Source organism: Schistocerca nitens, chromosome 4, assembly GCF_023898315.1.
Source record: "Schistocerca nitens isolate TAMUIC-IGC-003100 chromosome 4, iqSchNite1.1, whole genome shotgun sequence".
Classification (NCBI taxonomy): Eukaryota; Metazoa; Arthropoda; class Insecta; order Orthoptera; family Acrididae; genus Schistocerca; species Schistocerca nitens.
The window spans coordinates 608,829,139-608,850,794 of NC_064617.1; the positions used below are offsets into that span (position 1 = coordinate 608,829,139).

At 45.2% G+C, this 21,656-nt stretch overlaps 1 protein-coding gene and 1 non-coding gene across 2 annotated transcripts in view; one reads left to right on the top strand and one right to left on the bottom strand.

Annotated features, from left to right (window-relative positions):
* Positions 1–21,656, bottom strand: part of LOC126252464 (protein SOX-15-like) — a 299,474-nt gene that overhangs the window by 97,751 nt on the left and 180,067 nt on the right. The window lies entirely within an intron of this gene.
* On the top strand, positions 16,565–16,671 carry LOC126254795 (U6 spliceosomal RNA). The gene has a single exon (XR_007546432.1). It is a non-coding gene; the product is annotated as a U6 spliceosomal RNA (small nuclear RNA).

A 21,656-nucleotide genomic window follows, 5' to 3' on the forward strand; every position in this document is an offset into this window, starting at 1 on the left:
ATGGAATGGTCGCGGCTCATTTCACATCTAACTATGCATATTCTGATTCATCATTTCTAACACTAATTTCTTGTGACATATTACACGTTGAGTCAAGAATCGAAGATTCTCTTACGGCGAGAAATACTGGAACAACCTACTGAAAGAATTCCGTGTGGTGTCATGTTATGCATCCGAAAGTGTAACCGGGTATTACAAGGCGAGTTCATAAGAATTAATTGATTCGGGCCTCCCATCAGAAGTTTTCACAGGAGCTTCTTGGGACCAAGATCACTGTTGATAATGTTGTAACATGTCAATGTCAGGGCTGAAGAAAAGTCCCTCTCCAATCTGAGAGACCTAGAAAACAACAGGAAGGATCTATGCTGCAGTTCGGGTACGTACATTACTGACATAGTTATCTGTTGAGAGGCGTGGGGTTCGGCTATTGTTTTCACTCTGCTGTCCAAGATCGCTGATCACAATAGCCACTGAACGACATAATGGTACAAAGATGCCGTCAGTGAACTTTGGAGCAGAAGGACGAAGTTTAATGAAATAACTATTAGCAATACGTAATGTGGCAGTCAGATATTTGTGTCTAGACCTGGAGGGCGTCTGGAGAGTGGTACTTAAATGATTATGTTTTGGGAGACAAGAAAATTATGAGGAGATACAGAGTTGTGTTAAGCTTGGACCATTAGTTTTGGTAGATTACAGAAGGAACGCTGGTGTTTTTTTAAGTTTTTTAGTCAGTAGCACGCTTCCCACGATACGGAAGTCAATTCTACATCTCCATCTCCATTTACACTACTTCTATGCAATCCACAAATAAGTGATTGGTAGAAGATTCATCGAACCACTTTCAGACTACTCCTCTGTTCCAGTCTCGAATAGCATGTGGAAAAACCGAGCTCTTAGATCATTCCGTGCGAGCTCTGATTTGCCTTACTTTGTTTCGTTGTTCACTTCCTTTTATGTAGGTGGGTTTCAGCAAAATATTCCGCATTCAGAGGAAAAGTTGATGAAAAGATCTCGCCGTAACGAATAACGTCTTCGTCTTAATGATTGCCACCTCATCTCCCGTTTCATATCCGTGATGCTTCTTCCCCCTTTTCGGCATAATACAAAACGAGCTGCCCTTCTTTGTATCTTTTCGATCTCCTTTGTCAATCCATTCTTGTAAGGAACCCACACAGGAGTACTCCAGAAGAGGACGGCAAAGTGTAGTGTAAGTAGTCACTTCCGTAGATCACTTGCAGCTTTTAAATGTTCTGCCAATAAAACGCAGTCTTTGGTTCGCCTTCGCTGCAATATTTTCTGTGACATTTTTCGAATTTAAGTTCTTCATAACTGTAATCTCTAGATATTTAGTTGAACTGATAGCCTTTAAGTCTAACGAATTCCTTTTGGAACCCATATGGATGACTTCATACTTTTTATTCTTTAGAGTTAAGTGTCACTTTCCCCCCATGCAAATATTTTGTCTAAATCATTTTACAATTGGTTTTCATCTTCTGATGACTTTATTAGACGATAAACGGTAGCATCATTTGCAAAATAACTAAGAGAGCTGCTCAGATTGTCCGATTTCGTTTATATAGATTATGAACAGCAGACGGCCTACAAAACTTCCTTGGGGAACACCAGATGTCGCTTGTGTTCTATTCGATGACTTTTCATCAATTATTACGAACTGTGACTTTTTTGAAAAGAAATCAGGAATTAAGCCACACGATTGAGACGATACTCCACAAGCATGTAATTTCATTAAAAGACGCTTGTAAGTCTTCTGGAAATCTAGAAATATGGAATCAATTTGAGATCCAATGTTGACAGCAATCATTACTTTCTGTGGATAAAGAGCCAGTCGTGGTTCACAAGAATTATATTTTCTGAATCCGTGCTGACCATGTGTCAACTTGATTTTTCTTCGAGGTAATTCATAACGTTAGAACACATTACAAGTTCGAAAGTCTTACTACAAATCGACGTGAGTAATGTGGGGCTGTAATTCAACGGATTCATTTGCTTAGCAGTATGGGCTGGGAAACCCTAAGGGTTAGGTTTACCAGCTTAATTGGAGACGTTTTCTTTCTTTCTGTAAATTGGAACATTTGGTTGATGAAGTGTGAGAGTAGTGTTTAAAGTGTATCTGTTGAGTGTGGGTGGTTGTGATGAGTGTGTGTAGATTGTGCATTGTCGCTATAAGTGAGAGAAGTACAGGAGACCTGCAGACGATCGACACTTTGTGCAGAGATTCGCAGTCGATCCTCAACAAAAACAAATGTCGTGCAACTCATTCGGAAAAGGCATGTGTTTGTTGGCATTTGGGGGGGGGGGGGGGGCACGTACCCGTTGTAGACATGAGTATTACATGCACAAAGTGATAAGAAAATGGCACACCTCTGACAATGTTCTAATGAGCTACCAACATCAGAGATGAAGCTCTACTAACGTATGTCACTCTAATGCGATTGTCTTCCCCTAACGGCCTGGTCAAACCACATATTTACGACACGTTTGGTTCTCTTTGGTCCACTACTTCTCTACGTCATTTCAGAAACATTTAACCGTGTCCGGGCTGTAATTTCCGACACAATGACTGCGTAGAACAGGTAACAGATTGTTCAGGGAGGTTTCTGATCTCAACCGTTGACAATACTGACCCCGAAGTTTTAATCAACTGCATTTCACACTCTGTTTCAAGTGTTCTATAATATTCATGTAACTTGCGAGATTTCCCTGTTGTCAGACAGTTTCCTTCGTGTTTATTCCGTGGTTTAGTATAACATAAGTCTGTAATGTTCAAAAATGGCTCTGAGCACTATGGGACTCAACATCTGAGGTCATCAGTCCCCTAGAACTTAGAACTACTTAAACTTAACTAACCTAAGGACATCACACACATCCATGCCCGAGGCAGGATTCGAACCTGCGACCGTAGCAGTCACGCGGTTGCGGACTGAAGTGCCTAGAACCTCACGGCCACCACGGCCGGCATCTGTAATGTGAATGGGAGTGAAACGTAAAATAATTTTCGATAAGATGTGGATAAAATAACGACTGCACAAATAAGAGCTTTCACTACTTTCGATGTTCACATTGAAGGGTTCGTTGCGGAATACCTGTACCGTTAAACAGCAACTTTTTTACGTAGTAAGCTTCATGTTATACACTGTCCAGTCACATTAATACGACCACCGCCTATGTACGAAGTTAAAGAGCAATAACCATTCACAGCCGGCAGGTGGCAGCACTAGCAGTGGAGGTGATATAAAGCGTGGCAGGGGGACGCGGAAAAAGTGCAGCCGTTGTCGTAGTGCGGAATCGGATCGATTTGTTTAGGGTATGATTATTCGGCTTTCGGGACAAGGGTGGAAGAATTTAAGAAACGGCTAAGCTGTTCGCACGCCGCCGTGGTTTGAGTATACGCTGCATGGCAAAATTGTGCTACTCAAAATCGTAGCCGAGGCAACTGTTGAGCACCACGGGAACGGATGTCATGGGTGTGGAAATGTCTACGGGCGAATACAAGTGGAACTGTTAAGCAACTGGTCTCCCAGATAGACCAAGGGGCTATCGACAGTGTCTTCTTAACGACCGTTCAGTGAACGTTGTTCCGTATGGGCCACCGCACCTGGCACCTGGTTCACGCAGCCATGCTGAGTGCTGTTCATCGGCGACGGAGGCTGGAATTTGCACGCCAGTACCGCTACTGGACGTCCACTGAATGGCGAAAGGTGGCCTTTTCAGATGAGTCACGTTTTATGTTGAATCGGACAGATGGCTGTTGGTGTATACGAACCTCCAACGGTTCCAAGCAGGAGACGGGAACGTTATGGTCTGGGGAATGTTTTCGAAGCGTCTTGCACCGACAACGATCATATGCTCATTGTTGATTAACTAGCGACGTGCCGCCACGTTCACACCTACCTGTGCCTACCAGTACCTACCAGATACTGCGTCCACAGTCGCGCCATACGTCGATATAGCGGCGATAATCGGGCGTCACACACGGTACACCTTCAAGTGGGAGAACCCTTCTCGTGACATTTTGAAGATGCTGGTGAGATGTTCGTACCTGTGATACGAAAACAGCCACACAAAAAATTCACGAGGGAATGCCCATATTAGATCAATCTTTGAAGATACCTATTCCGGACGGAAGACAGGAGTTCCGCTATAGATGTATAATTCCCGTGTCGTAACTTCTTTAGCATCAAAGCAACCAGACGGGCGGATAAGGACTGTATTACAAGTAGGTGAAACCCTCTGGCCTGAAGTGGTTTCAGAACAAAAAAAGAAAAAAGAAAAAAAATGTTAAAAAGTGTGAATTCCTAACGTACCAAATTGCTTAGGTCATCGGTCCCTAGACTTACACACTACTTAAACTAACTTATGCTAAGAACAACACACACACCCATGCCCCAGGGAGGACTCGAACCTCCGGCGGGAGGGGCCGCGCAGTCTCAGAGCACCACAAAAAAGAATATATTTGTCACCTGGCCACCTGGATTGCAGTATTGTAACATGAGCTTCAACAGAACTGTGCCACTGCATTCTGTTATATAAGCACAAAATGCACTTAGGCGCGTTCAGTCACCTAACATTGAAATATGGAGCCATTTTGACACATCCGTCCGGCAAGATGTCCCACTTTCTTTTCTTTAAATTCACTATACTAATGTTTACTGATCTGCGAAGAGTAACTGTAGCGACTAAATTAGTTAAGTTGTTCGGAGAACTGTCCAGGAATACCAACTGCTACAACAAGATAACCGTTCCTCTCTGACTAATGTATCGACATTAATGACGTGTAATTCCCATTTTCTAAGAGACACGTCAGCTTTCGCTTTCATCCAAGGGTTCGAGATACAATCTGTCGATGAAACATCCTTACTAAAATATGAATCCAAATCACTTGAATTTCAGCTGACAAGCAGTCTTATCCAGGAATGTACAGACACGAGACGCTTGAAATGCATGAATTCACAAGAATCAGAAAAATAAAGAAAAACGATGACACTATCGTAGTATATATCTGTGCAACACTAAGAGAGCATTTTCGCAGAGTAATTAAAAAAAATAGATTTGTGAAAATCCGTCCTCGCTTACAAGATTCTTTAGAGATTATAGACAAAAGGGATTCATGTGATCTTCCGAAAAGTATGAACACCAGTTTTTGGCCAGTATAAAAAAAATAGTTCACAAACATTACCGTTTTTGTACGCTTCGTACCATCCCAGGAGAAAATCTATTACGGTTGCATCATGGCAGATAATCAACATGGAAATTTTGCACCTCTTGCCATTTATATGAACGTCTGCAACAGAAATGCACGAGAGGAAACTGTAGCGTAAAAGTTGGTAAAGGGATGTTTTCCCTTATGAATCTGGTTTCCATTGTAGCGTAAGTTTTTTGGGTCGTTGTGTTCTTGATATCTGTATTTGTGGCGATACTCTGCCAGTCATTGTAAATGGCATGGTGCAAGATGCGTTTCATAAAGAGATTCAAGGTTCTCCTGCTTTGCTTCTATCCGAACACCATAAAAAATTGGTGGTTTTCTGGTCTTTTCTTGTGATTGTACTAATGTGAGTCAACCGAATGCTTCGGCGTTTATTTATGATCTTCAAACAGAAGTAGAGCAGAATGTGAGCCTTTAATCTCGTAATAAAACACGTATTGCACCATGCAGTTCGCAATGACTAGCAGAGTATCGTCACAGATGAAGATATCAAGGGCTCAACATATAATAAAACTGAAAGAAGTTCAACAATCTGTCTGTCTCTCTCTCTCTAAAGAGAGAGAGAGAGAGAGAGACGTGCGCGCACGCGCAGCCTAGAGATACTACGCTGATTACGTTTGTGTCCCTGTGGTTGATGGACTGCAGGCCAGAAGATGTTTGTCGATTGTTTCGTTACAGTTGAAGAAATAGCCTGTCGGATCTGAGCCACTGTATAGCTTCTCGATCGCCCTCCGCAGCTTGTGTCCCGTACGTGCGCACCGGACTGTTTACGAAGCGATACGCAATCGGAAGCAGCGGATGGTGGCACGGCCTGCGGCAGCCAAACAATGCCGACCGCTGGGAGCCCGCGAAAAGCGAGCCGCCGACACTGGTTGCTATCTGCGTGTTTGCTCAGGTGGTCTGCGAAACCGACATATCAGCGATAAGGAGGGGGAACTGTCTTAGGAATCGTAGTGGCACCACTCAAACACTGCGGAAGTGGGCACGCCTATTGTGTAAAGTTGCTCTGGGTTGTCCTCGACTTGTAGCCCTATTTCTGTCTTGACAGGATCGAGGTCTCATACAGGCTGACTGTCCTACACTTGGACGCAGCAGACCTCCCTGTGAACAAAGGTAAAGAACGGTCGAAGAGAAGCAGAATTATTGCGTGTCAAGCATCGTGAAAGTCCTTTACTCATATTAGTTGATAGTTCCACGACAAACCGAGAAACGGTAATTATCGAATTTCATATTTTCATTAATGGCAAATTTGTCATAGTGTGTGCATGTAAAAAATACAATAATGGCATGCGGCAGAAAAATGGCTGCTAGTAGTCGTAGTAACGCGTGCAGTGTTCGCACAAAGAAAATTCTTTTCTAGAACGATTTATATGAAGCGGATGATATTGTGCAGAACTGCGACTCAGATAAAGATCCTGAATATGTTCCTGAACGCAAATGCACTTCAGAAGTTGTTGGTAATCAGGTAAATGTGAATAATTAGTTGAACAAGTAAACAACGTTATGTCCCTTACCATAGTTTTGTGAATTTGTGTGACAGTGTGATGGCAGAAATTTTAAGGGCCGTCCTTAACGTTATTTACGTGCTGTAGTAGGACAACAGTAACATTAAATTTACATTGTGCTGAATCATAGATTAATTTTGGTGGTTGTTATGCTTTTATTATTGCAAAAATTGATAAAGCAATTCGAACCCCTCAAATTTGTGTTTTTGTGAAGTTCCACAGTAATGTTTCGTTAACTTCTGCAGCAAGTAAACAGTGGTAAGTCATAGCTAATTCATGTTACTTGCACTCAATTTGCAAGTGAGCAATGTAAAGTACCCACTGACGTACTTAAAAAAAAAAAACAATTTTGAATAGAAATTATAATTTAAAAAACTTGTCTCTAGTTTAGAAATTTTTGGAAACAGTGACTTAACTGAATAAAAATATCACAATGGATGTACCTGTAATATCTTATTTATGAGATTTTATTAAAGCCCTACTGCATAATTTCTCTAAATAGCCAACTTTTCGCTTACCATTTTTTACAGCAAAGGTCTTCAAATGCCAACGGTCTTGCCGCAGTGGCAACACCGGTTCCCATCATCCCTTTAGATCACCGAAGTTCAGAGCTGTCGGGCTGCGCTAGCACTTGGATGGGCGACCATTCGATCTGCCGAGCGCTCTTGGCAAGCGGGCTGTACTCAGCCCTTGTGAGGGAAACTGAGGAGCTACTTGATTGAGAAGTTGCGACTTCGGTCTTGTAAACTGACATACGACAGGGAGAGTGGTGTGCTGACCACATGCCCTTCCATATCCACATCCAGTGACACCTGTGGGCTGAGCGTGACGTGGCGGCCGGTCATTACCGTTAGGCCTTGGCGGAGTTTAATTTAGTTTTTTTATAGGTTCTCAAATATACAGGGCAGTCAGAGACAGTCTGGAAAGCATGTAAGGGCGTTGTAGGGTGCGTTGTGCTGAGAAATAATTGTCAAGAAAAAAATTCGGTACCCTGCGCCGTTTCCGAGTTGATAAGCATTGAAGTTAGTCAATCAGGCAGTTGCGAGGGCAAATTCAAGTTGCCCCCCAGATACAGTTAGGGCCGGTTGTTCTCACAGTGCAGATGACAGCGCATGAGACTGCTCACACTTTGGCTACGATTAGATCCCATGTTCAACTTTTGGATTGCTTTCCCGTTCAGTTTCAGGGAACCAAAAGACGAACACGTCTGGTGAGACCGTCTACGGCAGCCCGTTTGAATTGGCGCGTGCAACGGTCTGATTGGCCAACTTCAATGTTAATTAAATCTAAAACGGCGCAGCGTATCGTACTTTCTTCTTAACTATTATTTCCCACGCAACCAACCCTTACAAGCTCGTCACACTGTTTCTGACCACCCTGTATAAGGATCATCGGGAGGTGCGTTATCCGATTACTGTATACTCACCCTATGGGATATCGACAGTGCAGGTAAGTATCTGACTGTCTGCTTGTGTTGTAGTGATCCGTCAGCATTCACTGCTTACCCAGCAATTTGTTTCTGTGGTAGAGTTTAGGGTCAACCGCAGCTTGAAAACATTATTCCTCATTTTCTACCCTTCTTTGCCCTCTTTGTAATTCAAACTTTTAAAAATGCAGCTTTGCGTCGCCTGTGACACCACAACTATACGGGGTATTCCACAATTCCTATTACTTACAGCGGGCACTTAGTAAACAGAGTTTTGATAAGGAACCCTGTTCGGAAATGTACCGTTTGCGTATGAAATAAGTTTGAAAATCGGACCACACACAGGTCTCCCGCTTCTCGCTACGCACAGAAACTGAGAAGAGGGCGCCGTTGTCAGTCATTGTAATAATTATGACATTGCCTACCATTTTCACCCGACTGCAAAACGGATTCGAGAAACTGATACGTTCGCAACTACAGTGGTAGATTCTGGTGCTCCACGGACGCATCACACTCTTAAATTTGAAAAGGTCCTTCGTCACACAGAAGAGAATCCGATGAAGAGATCTCGAAACACCGTACATGCCATGGGCTCCTGTAGAGCACACTCCACAGAGCTCACTGTTTCCGTCGTGCGTACCGTTAGATTTGGATGTGATGGATCTTCAGACATATTTCACATCTAATGCGTACGTTTCCAGACAGGAGCTAGTTACCAAAATTTTTTCCATAAGTTCCCTCTACAACCTCTAGAACGCAGTAATAGGAACTGTCGAACATCTATAGTTTTACGTCTTGTTGCAGTTGTCTCGCTCTGTCTGCAGGTCGTTTCCGGTTGCTTCGGCTAGTAGTTCCTTTTGTTTTCTTCGAGAAGAATGTTCAAACGCAGGAAAACGTGGCCAAAGCTAGGAACAATGTTGGCCTCGCGGACAGGCTTCATCTGCTGACCTCGCCTGCGGTGATGTTGGGGCACATGATGTACATACTGCAGCGTCCGTGCTACCGCGGAGTCTCCTGACATCCATTATGTTGTTGGGCCTTCCTGTGCAACTAACTCAGTCTGCTCATCCTTACTCGAGCGTGACTGGTAGTCTACAGCAGTTTCAAAATAAATGGGTGGAGGTCGAATGTTGTCTTCTACCCCTTAGCAACTTACGCGAGCTACCGCCCTGTACTGAGAGCACACGTGAGCCAGCAAAGAATATTTCGTCCGTTGAGCCTGTGGCCGATCTCCCAGGAAAATCGGAAAAATATGGTAGGTGTGTTGTTTAATGGGAACTACAACTTTGGGGAAGGGGGGAGGTGGAGCGGGAAGAAGGTCCTAAACGTATCCCAGCAGAGAATTTTACTCGACATCTCTGAAAATTACTGTGAGCAGTTATGATACCCACTATTCAGGGTAACGTCTTAGATCTACTGGCTACAAAAAGAGCCAAACTTTTTGTTTAAAATACTGCAGAGGAGTGAATCAGAGGCCATAATGCAGATGCAAGGCTGAGATTCATTGGAAGAATCCTCAGGAAATGTAGTCCGCCCAAAAAGGACGCCGCTTACAAAACCCTCGTTCGACCAATGCTTGAACGTTACTCGTCAGTCCGAGGATCCGTACCAAAGAGGACTGAAGAAATAGAGAAATCGAAGAGTATAGCGTTTCGTATAACTAGGTAAAAGCTTCATCTTATTTGTTGTCCTGCAATGAACTCATCGATTTGAGTTATTAAGTGTGACTATGCGCTGTAGAAATGCTGCTCCTTGAAAACTGATAAACAACTATCGATGTGATATCACGGAGCACTGTCAAGAGAATATTTATATGGTAGGGAGGCACCTGTACAAACACGGCCGCCGATAACAAGATGTCATATTTACGTTTCACTTTCCTCTGCTCCTTTGTCATCCCCCCATTCGTGCGGCAGATTACCATACTCTTACGTTGCACATCCTGCTTTGCGAAATATTGACACGGTCACAATTTCAGCGAAATCTTTACTTTGCTCTTTTGGTTATCAGCTCCCAGGACCCTACCTCGCGATATCTTTCCAGGTTACTGCGTCTCAGACAATGCACTGCTTCCTGTCGGAACGAGTGACGATAGAGGAAAAGTTTCAAAGTTCCGTGAAAAAAAGACAGCATGCGTTGTTTATGTTATGTAGATGGTAACAGTTCACTTACAGATACATCTCCCGCGGCTAATCAGTCGAGGCTTTTAGCTCTTGTTGCATGAAGTCTTTCCAGAGACATATGTCAGTTTTTATTACAAATATTAGAATAGAATAATAGAATTCTAGACTTCGCTAAATGCAATTTAAGTAAAATCTACAAGGCATAGAATTTTTCTCAGAAAAAGCTATGAGCATTTTTTGATAATTTTAATATCTCGAACCTGCTCTTGGACCAACATCTGTGACTTTCGTGGTAAATGCGCTACGGGCCGACACAAATCTTTATCTCGTCGGTATTTTCTCACCGTATCTACCAAGGCGCTTTCAAGTTGTGGACAATATCTAGGTCCAAGCTCGACATAAAGTCTTACCTTGTTATAAACGTTCTTAGCACCACAAACTTCGCCAAAGAGTACACATATATCCAGGCAGTGCGTCTGACTCTGCCTAGTCACTAACAACTAATACAACGCGCACTGAGGAAGTAATGAAATGAGTACCAGGAAGAAACCTCATACCTAAAACTAGGATGTAAGAGTACTAAGCTAAGAAGAAAGCTCATCAGAGTGAAGAACGAAATCGCACTCTGTAGACATCCGCAGAAATCAAACAAATAGACAGCTTTTTGTTGTTTTACCTTCATTGACTTCGCTTTAAGAGTGTGTAATTCGTGGCCACGATCACTTTAGATTACATTATTACCGTTTTCTTCCTTATTTAAGAAACGTTAACTGAAGTAGTTACTTGCAGTTTTACGTAACGTTGATACTGAACTGAAAAAGGAATGAGCATGCTAACTTTTCCATATTTATAATTTTTGGTTACACAACAACAGATATTTTTCTGGGAGATAAGAGTTGCGAAACTAGTGTCATAATTTCGTCAATAGGAACGTAACAACGAATGTTTAATAGACGCTAAGACCCATGGTCTAGGGATGGCACCTGTAACTAGTAATCAAAGCATCACCGGTCGCGGATTTAAACCCAGACACTGCTTAAATTTTGTGACGCGTCTTCTGCCAACGGCCTTGTCACAGAGGGCGGGAGAGTGGACAGAGGTTTGGGAAATCCTACTGCCCTTGGAACGGAAAACTTCCTCTAAAAGGTGGAAGAATCAGCACTGATGAACGACATGTGTATCCACAGGACATTTGACCTATAATAGAAAGAAGTCTCATATAACCTCGCAGTTTGCAGAAATACCGGATTAGATCCGATGCGGATCTCCGGGAGAAGACTGGTAAGGAGGAGGTAACCTTGAGAAAAATATTTATAAGTAACGAAAGAGTAACATTTTAGAAGTTGGAGCGTGGAATGTCATAAGTCTGAAAATGGTGGGGAAGTTAGAAAATCTGAAAAGGGGATATATAAAGGACCGTGCATTGAAACGTGGGCATCAGTGAAGTGAAATAGAAAGAAGATCATGACTTCTGGTTAGATGAATATAGCGTGATAGCAACAGCAGTAGAAAACGGTATAACGGGAGTAGGACTCGTCATATATAGAAATTCAGGGAAAAGAGTAAGTTACTGTGAACAGTTCAATGATAGGTTTATTCACAAGAGAATCGATAGGAAACAAAGCCAACAACAATGTTTGAGATATACACACGAAGTCTCAAGCGGAAAATTCAGAGATAGAGAAACGGTACGAGGATATTCACTGTGGATTGCATTATGTAAAGGAAGATGAAAATCGGATTATCGTGGAAAATGGGAAAGGTGTGATAGGGGAAAGAATAGAGGAAAGAGTTACGGGAGAATATGGGATCGAAGAATGGGACAGGGGAAAGGTTGAGTTCTACGATAAATGTCAGCTAGTAATAGAGAATACATTATTCCGAAATCACAACAGGAGGAACTATACTTGGAAAAGGCCCAGAGACATCGGAAGATTCCAGTTGGATTGCATCACGATCAGACAGAGCTATAGAAACCAGATATTGGTTTGTATCCAGAAGCACCTATAGATCCGCATCACAATTTAGTGAAAATTAAGAGTAGAGATTCATAGAATTGTCCGAAAGAACAAATGAAGAAAGATGTGGGAAACTTATGCTCTCAGGTAGGATGTGGCAGGTGTGAAGTTTTCTAAAGCTGCTGCATTTGATGATGAATGCCATCATACACACTTAAGGTGAAGAGCAATGGACATCACTAACAAGAGTTGAGCGAAAGGACGATGTTCTTGTCAATGTTCGATACTGCTGCCATTGTGGGATTGCAACCGCCTTAAACGTAATCTGATCCCTTTGGAGTGTGCGTGACCGCAATTTACAGCGTGAAACAACTAGGGGTCGTTCAAAACCATTCGATAAAATATGAACGTTATCCGAAGCCCCAAAGAGTGCTTATGCTTTCACATCCCTCCTGTTTCGCGCCTTCCATTGGAGGGGGCATCGTTAATAAGTGAGTAAATATATCGGCACAGGGACCCTCTACAGTATCATCGGTGCCATCCACGCACCTTTGGTAAGCAAGTTAAAAACGGGCCTGTCAGAAACTTAGACAGTAGTTCAGCTTCGCAGATGTTCTAGCGCCTGAGCGTTATGCAACTCCTTAGACGTCCGTTACGGGGGTTTGCCTGCCTTCCAGCGTCTAAAGACGGTGTGATTTATGTGTAAGGGTGGGTGTGAGAACCTTCCCACCGTGTGGTATGTCCACAGTGGCATTTGGCAGTATTGTGGTGACACTTGGTGTCCATGTGACATCCTTAACCCACCTTAAAGCTCACGTGAGCTCCTGAGATGTGGTCCTTTTTTTTTTTTTTTTGCATGTGTCGACACGTTGTTAACGTCGCCGAGGCCGAGAATGATGTCGCAGGGCCTTTACACCGTTACGGAGGAAGGTTGTAGGAAACTTGGAGCCAAATTTCAGACTAACGTGTCGCAGTTTTCTTTCTGAGCCCTTCCGGCGATGTGGGAAGAAAAATCAATGAGACATTACAGCGATGCACAAAACTAGAGCCACACTTGGCAGGCTATCGAGAGAGTGGGCAGCGAGGTGCGGCCACTTGGTGTCCATGTGACATCCTTAACCCACCTTAAAGCTCACGTGAGCTCCTGAGATGTGGTCCTTTTTTTTTTTTTTTTGCATGTGTCGACACGTTGTTAACGTCGCCGAGGCCGAGAATGATGTCGCAGGGCCTTTACACCGTTACGGAGGAAGGTTGTAGGAAACTTGGAGCCAAATTTCAGACTAACGTGTCGCAGTTTTCTTTCTGAGCCCTTCCGGCGATGTGGGAAGAAAAATCAATGAGACATTACAGCGATGCACAAAACTAGAGCCACACTTGGCAGGCTATCGAGAGAGTGGGCAGCGAGGTGCGGCCGCGGCCGTGACGCGGCACCGGCGGATAACGAGCCGGGGACCACCCCGCGGGCCACATTCCGCCCGTCACCGCCCAATCAGCGCCTCTTGTCGGAGACAAAGCCAGCTTTCGCGATCCCCGCCCCCCCGGCAGCGGCGCGCCTTTGCCCGGCTCCGCCGCCTGCCCGCCACTCCACATACCGCTGACAGCACTCCTGGCTGGCTGACTGACTAAAGGACCGCCGCCCGCCGCGACCGTGCCCGCTCCTCTGGCGTGCTGCGCCGCGTCAGCTGGCTGCGCACTATGAGACCGACACCGCTCTCAGACGCGTGCTGCCGCAAGAGTCTAATGTTCTGTTTACATCGACACTACTAATGGTGGACCATTCCTCTTTTATCTTAACATTTATTACGGTGAATAAAACCACCCTCCCTGGCTGTTAAAATACTTTTATTAAAAAGTCACAGACGGTTTCGCATCAGTAGATACCTGAACAAGAAATTGAAACATTACAGAATTACAGTGGCTTGAAAAGAGGTGTGTACCACCATAAAAAACCGGATATCAATGAGAGCTGTGTTTTTTAAACAGTCATGGCGCGAGGAAGTAATTGCTTAGAACCAATTCCCATCGTTCATCTTCAAGATAGAGGCAGACAGAACGCTAGAAGCGGTAGTCCACGATTAAAACGATTGTACAGCATTTCTGTAATGTTTTAATTTCTTGTACCGATCATCTGATGATGCATCACTACTGATGCGAAGCCGGTAGTCAATTTTTAATAAAAGTGTTTTAACAACCAATGAGGAAGATCTGGTTCAACATGTAGAATTCTAACTTTGTTTGCCCGATGTTCAAAATAAGATCTTTGACATTTATTGTTGCTATTGTGGAACATATGACCACATATCTAATAACCGGCATGTTCACCTTTGACACGTATAGCAGAGGCGACGCGTTGTGACAAGGAAGCAGTGAGGCCTAGGTAGGTCGCTGGAGGGAGTTGACGGCACATCTGCACGAATGAGGAACCTAATTCACGTAAATTCCGGGGATGACCTCTGACGCTACGTTCGGTCACCTCAGTCACATCCCAGATGTGTTCGATTGTGTTCAGATTGCTGAGGTGGGGTTCAGCACATCACGTGGAACTCGCCACTGTGTTCCTCGAAGCACTGAATCACTCTCCTGGACTTGTGACATGGCGCATTATCTTATTGAAACATGCCACTGCCGTCGGGAAACGTGATCGTCATGGAGAGGTTTGCGTGGTCTGCAACCATTGTACAATACACCTTGTCCGTCATGGTACCTCGCACGAGCTTCACTGGACCCGTGGACGCCCACGTGATTGTTCCCCAGAGCATAATGGAGCCGCAGCCAGCTGCTCTCCGTCCCACAGTACAGGTCTTAAGGAGCTGTCCCCTTGGAAGAAGACAGATTCGCACCCTCACAGCCGCGCGGGGTAGCCGTGCGGACTGAGGCGTCTTGTCGTGCTCCGCGCGGCTCCCTCCGTCGGAGATTCGAGGCCTTCCTCGGGCATGGGTGTGTGTGTTGTCCTTAAGTTAGATTAAGTAGTGCGTAAGCCTAGCGACCTATGACATCAGCAGTTTGGTCCCACAGTCCTTACGAAAAATTTCCAAATTTTGCACCCTCCCATCGGCACGATGAAGAAAATATCGTGCAGACATGCAACGCTCTGCCACTGCGCCAACGTCCAGTGCCGATGGCCACTTGCCCATTTGAGCCGTAGTTCCCAAATTCATGGTGTCAACATTGGCACATTCATGTGTCGTCGGCTGCGGAAGCCTATCGTTAGGAGCGTTCGGTGCATTGTTTGTGTTCAGACACTCTTGTACTCTGCCCAGCACTAAAGACATTTCACCGCTTGTCCTGTTTTACCAATCTACCCAGCCTACGACTTCCGATATAAGTAATGAGCGGCGGTCGCCCAACCCCACGACATCTGGACGTGGTTTCGCCTTGGTTTCACTACGTGTTGAAGACACTCACCACAATACTCCGCCGGCCGCGGCGGTCTCGCGGTTCTAGGCGCTCAGTCCGGAGCCGCGCGACTGCTACGGTCGCAGGTTCGAATCCTGCCTCGGGCATGGATGTGTGTGTGATGTCCTTAGGTTAGTTAGGTTTAATTAGTTCTAGGCGACTGATGACCTCAGAAGTTAAGTCGCATAGTGCTCAGAGCCATTTGAACAATTTTTTTTTGTTATAGTCTCTCTTTCATATGGTCTGTACCAACGTGTTACAGCGCATCTGTGAAATCGTTCGATGTCTGTTCTCATGCCTCCTCGATGAGGACTCCAAAAAATCGATCGTTACCCTATAGTCGGTGACAGTAGTGTCCCGCTTGCACTTTCAAGTAATAACGCACACTAGTTTGAACTAGAGCGTCGCTGTACCTAGTCACGTGGCTAATGGAGGTCCCACACCTTCAGAGTTGATCCGTAGAGGACGTAACTTGTTACGAGGGAGGCTGGAGATGGTTGTTTTCGTGCCGTCATACGGTGGCGGAAAGCACGGCAGCAGTGTGGTAGTTGTGCGGGCCGGAGACTAGCCACCCCGCCGGGCCGGGGGCGCCCCCGCGCGCCGCGGCGCACTGGGAACGAGTTGCGGCGCCGAACAAATGAGCGGCTGCCTCCAACCCACGGGTGCCTCAGCCTCAGCGGCTGCGGCGTTCATCTCTCGCTGACCTGCAGCGGCAGACGAGTGAGCCGGCCCGTGCGCTGCCGTCGCGCCAAACCACCCACCGGCGCCTCAATTGCCCACCTCGCCTCACCTCACTTGACGCACTCGACTCGCAGGTGAGTGGGTGGTGCTGCCACAGCGCTCTTTCTCTCTCAAACCGTGCAAACTTAATTCGGCGCATGTTACGTACCTGGTCGTCGTACGCAAATGCGACATTTGTGGGTGGTTTTGTAGTCGCTTCGGCGGTACATTTACTAAAATTGGAACGATACAGAGAAGATTAGCATGGCCCCTGCGCAAGGATGACAAGCAAAATCGTGAAGCGTTCCACATTTTAGCCGGCCGGAGTGGCCGAGCGGTTCTAGGCGCTGCAGTCTGGAACCGCGCGAGCGCTACGGTCGCAGATTCCAATCCTGCCTCGGGCATGGATGTGTGTGTCGTCCTTAGGTTAGTTAGGTTTAAGTAGTTCTAAGTTCTAGGGGACTGATGACCACAGATGTTAAGTCCCATAGTGCTCAGAGCCATTTGAACCATTTGAGACACAATACTCCTCGAACAACTGAACATCCGCAAGCACAACATAACATCTGTACATGTGTTCCAGTAGGAAACCATTAGTTAATACTAACCTTTTCCCTGTGGCTCCATCTACATGTGCATTTGACACATATACTGAACACCATCCTCCTACCCCTTTCTGTGACCACCTCTTCACTGCTTACCCAGCAATTTGTTTCTGTGGTAGAGTTTAGGGTCAACCGCAGCTTGAAAACATTATTCCTCATTTTCTACCCTTCTTTGCCCTCTTTGTAATTCAAACTTTTAAAAATGCAGCTTTGCGTCGCCTGTGACACCACAACTATACGGGGTATTCCACAATTCCTATTACTTACAGCGGGCACTTAGTAAACAGAGTTTTGATAAGGAACCCTGTTCGGAAATGTACCGTTTGCGTATGAAATAAGTTTGAAAATCGGACCACACACAGGTCTCCCGCTTCTCGCTACGCACAGAAACTGAGAAGAGGGCGCCATTGTCAGTCATTGTAATAATTATGACATTGCCTACCATTTTCACCCGACTGCAAAACGGATTCGAGAAACTGATACGTTCGCAACTACATTGGTAGATTCTGGTGCTCCACGGACGCATCACACTCTTAAATTTGAAAAGGTCCTTCGTCACACAGAAGAGAATCCGATGAAGAGATCTCGAAACACCGTACATGCCATGGGCTCCTGTAGAGCACACTCCACAGAGCTCACTGTTTCTGTCGTGCGTACCGTTAGATTTGGATGTGATAGATCTTCAGACATATTTCACATCTAATGCGTACGTTTCCAGACATGAGCTAGTTACCAAAATTTTTTCCATAAGTTCCCTCTACAACCTCTAGAACGCAGTAATAGGAACTGTCGAACATCTATAGTTTTACGTCTTGTTGCAGTTGTCTCGCTCTGTCTGCAGGTCGTTTCCGGTTGCTTCGGCTAGTAGTTCCTTTTGTTTTCTTCGAGAAGAATGTTCAAACGCAGGAAAACGTGGCCAAAGCTAGGAACAATGTTGGCCTCGCGGACAGGCTTCATCTGCTGACCTCGCCTGCGGTGATGTTGGGGCACATGATGTACATACTGTCTACCTCAGACAGATGGCGCGCCTTGTCTGACTAGCGGTCATTCCTTGCCAGGTGATGATGCTACCGCCTGGAAGAGTTTATGTCGATAGTAGATCGGTGGTCATAATGTTGTTTCTGATCAGTGTACTTTTTTTCAAATTTACTGGCTTTCGGGACGCGCCCATGCAGCCAACTCAGCAACTCAGGAATGTAATGTCAATAATGACGATACGAACGTTAGGACAACACAACAGCCAATTTTCGAGCGGAGTATAATCAGTAGTTCATCCGGGAATGGAACCCTCCGGTTAGCAATCGGCCACACATTTTATTGGATGACTGGTTTCGACAGAGCTATTCTGTCATCACTGGATCTTACTCTTTAAAAAGCCGGCCGCGGTGGCCGTGCGGTTCTAGCGCTGCAGTCCGGAACCGCGGGGCTGCTACGGTCGCAGGTTCGAATCCTGCCTCGGGCATGGATGTGTGTGATGTCCTTAGGTTAGTTAGGTTTAAGTAGTTCTAAGTTCTAGGGGACTGATGACCTAAGATGTTAAGTCCCATAGTGGTCAGAGCCATTTGAACCATTTTTTTTACTCTTTAAAATTTTTACAGCAAATTATCCATCAGTGTTGCAAGGGTTCATGTTCACTTCCAGCTCGCAACTGACCCGCCTGGGCGGTGAACATGAGCTCTTGTAATCGAGGCAATATAGTTATGTTTATGTTTGTACATAATATTTTCATGTCTGACATACCAATCTGTAGTGATCTTCAAGTGTACATGCAGTGTGCAGAGATTTGCAACACTGATGTGTAATATGGTGCAAAAATTTTAAAGCGTAGGATCTGACGATGACAGAAAAGCTCTGTCGAAACCAGTCATCCAATAAAATGCTTTTTTAGCGATCTTGGCTGATGAAGTTTTCTTCAGTTATCATAAAAATCACCACTATATTTCCGTAAACACGACCCGGAAACGAATGTAATTACAAACTCTTTCCAAAACTGGCAATGCATGCCTGCAGTGGTGGATAACCGCACACTAGTTGAGAGAGAAGGCACCGTCTACCGAAACGGGTTTTCCGTGGACGATGTAGTTTAATGGCAGACCATTGTGCACGGGTAACGGAAAACTTGCCGATACCTCAGTGGAAACTTAAAAATTGGTCAAAGTTTCAAGGATCCTTGTCATAAGCGTTTAAATTGGAACGTCTTTCCTTTCTCATCCAATACACAGTCGTCAAGGATCCTTGAGGGGAAATGAATTCAGACTTGAAGAGAAGTTGGTGAAGCCATTTGTACAAAACTGGCAATGCATGCCCATAGTGGTCGACAACCGGACACTACTTGACAGAGAAGGCACTGGCTACCGAAACTGGTTTTCCGTGGATGACGTAATGGCAGACCATTGTGCATGGGTAACGTAAAACTTGTCGATACCTCAGTGGAAACTTACAAATTGGTCAAAGTTTCAAGGATCCTTGCCATAAGCGCTTAAATTGGAAAGTCTTTCCTTTCCTATTCGCTACACAGTCGTCAAGGATCTTTGAGAGGAAGCTGATTCCGACTTGACGAGAAGTTGCTGAAGCCTTTATCAAGCCTTGTCGAGTCTGCAAAGCCAAATGTAAAACTACAAATGGACGGGCTCCTTAACGTGACTCATAACGGTGCGAGTGGACGATGGGTGTACGTAGCGGGGACCGGCTGTGGTCTGCGGCGCACGTGGAAGCGGTCGCGGAGTGAGTCGGCGGAGGCGGCGCCTTTGAAGGCAGCCGCGGGGGGCGGCGCCGCTTCGCCAATTCGTGACTGCGGCCTGCGCCTAACGAAGCCCCGGGACCATTAGCGGCGACACATTTCTGTGGGAACGCACGTCGTGCAGCGTCCATCACCGTCTCACCGCCCACACGTTCGCTGCAGACGTGGCTGTGTAATCTGAGACAGTGGAAGAAAGTCATAATGTCTAATGTACCAGGTTTCTGTCTCAGCGTCAGCGAGTCAGCAGGCCGAACGGTTCTAGGCGCGACAGTCTGGAACCGCACGACCGCTACGGTCGCAGGTCGAATCCTGCCTCGGGCATGGGTGTGTGTGATGTCCTTAGGTTAGTTAGGTTTAAGTAGTTCTAAGTTCTAGGGGACTGATGACCTCAGAAGTTATGTCCCATAGTGCTCAGAGCCATTTGAACCATTTTTTTTGACTCGAGCAGTGACGACAATGTTGCAACGAGGCCTTATAGGCCTAAAACGCGGATCACACAACAGGTATATTTATTGCTGGTCCTTCTCCGACTATTTTTATTGACGACTCACTTTCTTCCCCCTTACTCGGGGGCGGAATGGCAGAGGATAAATTGGCTTCGTCCGCCTTCAGCCATTACATTATAAAATTTTGCGGTTTTAATGAAAAAAGTTTAATAGGTTGAAAGGGCTCAGTTTGAGCACCCCTTTCATATATAAGGAACTATGGAAATTTCCGTTTCATGGCGCTGCTGCAGCTTCCGTTTAAGCACCGACATGTAGGCGAGGGATTAGGGCGGCCAGTCGATCTGGGAGGACAGCCTCATCCATTACGGATTACTGGGAGACTCTCGAGCATCCGCATAGTCCTGATCTCTCCCCAAGCGATTATCACGCCTTTGGTCCCTTAAAAATTACCTTAAAGGATCCACCATTCCTGTCGGACAAGGATGTGCAACAAGCAATTACGGACTTCTTCACACAGCAGGACACGTTGTTCCACCTAACAGGTACCTTCAACCTGGTGCGATGTTGGGATGATTGCCTGAATAGTCACGGCAGTTTCGCCTGATTGGCATACCTATACTGGACTGAATGGGCTTCGAACGGAAACTTATTGATCACCTCTTACAAATGTCATTTTATTTTGTTCACTTCGGAATCAGCCTCGCAGCTTAGTTTTCTGCTATTTTTGCCACACTTCTATCCTTTTCTTGGAGAAGGAATACGTAGAGACCAATTTGTTCGATTTTACGTCTCATTTCGGTAATCCCCATCACGAATAAGCTTTGTAATATGTTGGTATGTGGTTAATAGAGAGCACCAGTAGACATCACGGTTTGCATTGAGTCCTGTTTAAACTTCTTCACTAATGTGGCCTGGCATGGAGCAAATGCCTTCCCGCCATTTTTAGCGTCTTTCGATTGGTCAATCACCAGAGGCCTTTTTAGTGATGTTGCGATTGGTCTAGTACGCCTCTACCTGCTAAAAAAAAGGCAGACCGCAGCGGTTAACGGACACACACACTTCCAGCGGATGCCACATTGAGTATCTGATGCTCCTCAGAGTACGCTTATTATAAGGTCCAGTTTAGTAGGAGTTCGTTAAATTTTCTTTTCAAAATGTAGGTAATTATAGCATGCAACTTGAATTATCAGTCAGAGAATTCATTCCGGAAAGTCCACACTTTTATTTGAAAAGGTTTGTCAGCTTGTTCTGGACTTCGTTGATTGTATACTTCATACTTGGTGTGATGCTGAAATAGTGGCTGCAGTACGACCGACAGGTGAATTCAGGATTTGCTTCTGTGGTTACTAGGTGATTAACGCATGCTTGTATCCTGTAAAGTTAATGTTTTGAATAGATGTATCTTGTTTTTATGTGAACTTTGAATGCAAGACTATGTACCGAGTTAAAATTGTGTAAATTCCTCAACCATTGCAGCTTATTGAAGGCCTTTAACGAATTATCTGTAACT